Below are 2,313 nucleotides of genomic sequence, written 5' to 3'. Positions count from 1 at the left end.
TACTGGAAAAGTGTCTCCCATATAAGGGCAACCTGGAAATTCAAATAATTAGCTCTTCAAAGAAAAGTTATGGTCATTGTTCTTAGCAACAATAACACTAGACAAAGATCCAGATTCCAAATGCTAAAATGTCATATGGCTGGGCAGAAGGTGTATCTTCACAATGGAACAATCATATCTTCACTCCTCGCCAGAAGTGTTGCCTATCAACAGTAAATACTACAAAAGGATTGCAAAAGCAACTTCCTCCCACACAAGGTGTGGCCCTGACATGTATTAACAGAATAAAGAACATTAAAATGTAAAGCAGTCATATACTGTGGCGATTCTTAAGTCAGCACATTTAACTGTGCAGCCTGCTGTGCTTTTTACACTGTGATTATCTGGGGGTAGAATTTAACTGAAGCTTTTAAATTATGAATCTTTATGTAGCATTCTGTGAAATATTTCTATTTTTAGGTACGGTTACAAACCTTTTTTAAAGGAATAATTTCAGAGAATTATGATAGTGGGTTTCATATATAAATCTTGTTGCCCACAAAGTGTGAAATTGTATGAATGTATTTTCTAAAAGGGTCTAATTCACTTGGATGGTTTAATAACTGTGCCTTTCTCTATTCTGATTAAAATAGTGTGGTGGTTTTTCTTTTTTAAATTGCTGTAAGGTCTGTCTGTTTCTTCTGACTTACAGAAAAGTTTCACTGGTATTTGCTAATTCTCATCTGAATTTAGGCAGGATATAGCTTTATATAATAGGAATTACTTTACTGGGACACACACACACACACACACACACATGACCAAACTTGTCTTCCTCTACCTGTATCTGATCTATGCTTGTCACACGGCACAGCTTTTTGTCACACCGGTACGTACACAGTGGGCAGAACTAGCCTTAAGCCTGATCTGGACCTGTAATGGCATGTGGAATGGTAATTCTTGAAATTCTGAATAAGTGCGTTAGGACAGCTGTGGTCAAACACAATTTATACCCCAAAGGCATCCCAAAAGGCCAGTCCTAAACTCTGGGAAGAGTAGTAGGACTGTATTTTTTTCAAAATGTTGCAAATAAATTACATAGTGCCCCATGTCATGGCTTACTGGATGGCTGCTCTTGGGAAAAGTAGCTCCTTTGTGGCACTTCAGTGCATCAGGTCACCGCTGTCACACCTTGGAGCAGTTCAGGCTGTCTGGAGAACAGAGAAACGTCACGTTCTGAAGAACAAAGGGGTTTTGGGGCTGTGAAGTTGGGGATAAAACACAAGGTAAGGGGCTCATCCAACCTGGAACCTTTACTTCCAGAGCAGGCATCCTGGCTGTCCAAACTGAACTGCAGGTTCATGGATCTCACCATGCTTTACCCTGAAGTTACACTCGGGATTACCTTTTTCTTTTTGCTCACAGTTTTAGTTTGACAAACAAGTGTCTTCCCACAGAAATAAATAGTTTGTTGGAAACCTCCCGGGCTGCTCTGATGGGGCAGGAAGGTGAAGACCACAGAGCAGAAGCAGCTGTCACTGCCTCTGCAAGCGCCTGTCTCCTCCGGGAAATGTGTCCTAACAAAGGATCACACTTTTGCTGACAGAAAGGCACAGGGTTTGGGTTTTTTTTTTTTCTGATTTAATTTATCCACTCCCTTGGTAGACACGTCTCAAAAGGAGGTGGGGGGGGGGTTATATAAGGCGTGAGATTTGAATACAATACCATCGGAAGGGAAATGAGGGAAAGTTTGGCTGGAGTGGTTGTTCAGGGGGTGGAGGGAATAGTGACAGCCAGCGTTCTCCGGGGTAGGGAGGAAAACTGCCTCTGGGTTGGGAGAAAACAGCCTCTGGGTGAGGGAGGAATGGCCTCTGGGTAGGGATGCTGCTGTTTTAGGAATGGCCTCTGGGTGGGGATGCTGCTGTTGGCAGGTTCTGGCGCCCCCCAGGGCAGCTGCTGCCGGTACCTTCTCCCAGGACGGTGGTTCTGGTTGAGCCTTCACGCAGGATGAGGCTGTTCCCAGGAAGGTGAAGGAATGAGGGAGCTGGGGGACCCGCAGAGCAGATGGCGGGAGGGACGGGGTGAACTCTGCTGTCAGCCTTTGCGGCCTCACCTGCTGGAGATGCTGTGGGAGGGTAGTGCCCAGCCTCGCTGGAACAAGAGTTCAGGGTGGTAGCGTGGTACCCTAGGGAAGCTCCAGAGCCCCAGAGAAGCTCCAGAGCCCCAGAAACGCTCAAAAGCCTCAGAGAAGCTCAAGAGACTCATTGAAGCTCCGGAGCCTCAAAGACACTCCAGAGCCCCAAAGACGTTCAAGAGCCCCAGAGACACTCCAGA

This window comes from Antrostomus carolinensis, unplaced genomic scaffold, assembly GCF_000700745.2.
Source record: "Antrostomus carolinensis isolate BGI_N321 unplaced genomic scaffold, ASM70074v2 scaffold15094, whole genome shotgun sequence".
Classification (NCBI taxonomy): domain Eukaryota; kingdom Metazoa; phylum Chordata; class Aves; order Caprimulgiformes; family Caprimulgidae; genus Antrostomus; species Antrostomus carolinensis.
The sequence above is the reverse complement of the archived record's forward strand: the minus strand, read 5'-3'. Positions refer to the sequence as shown.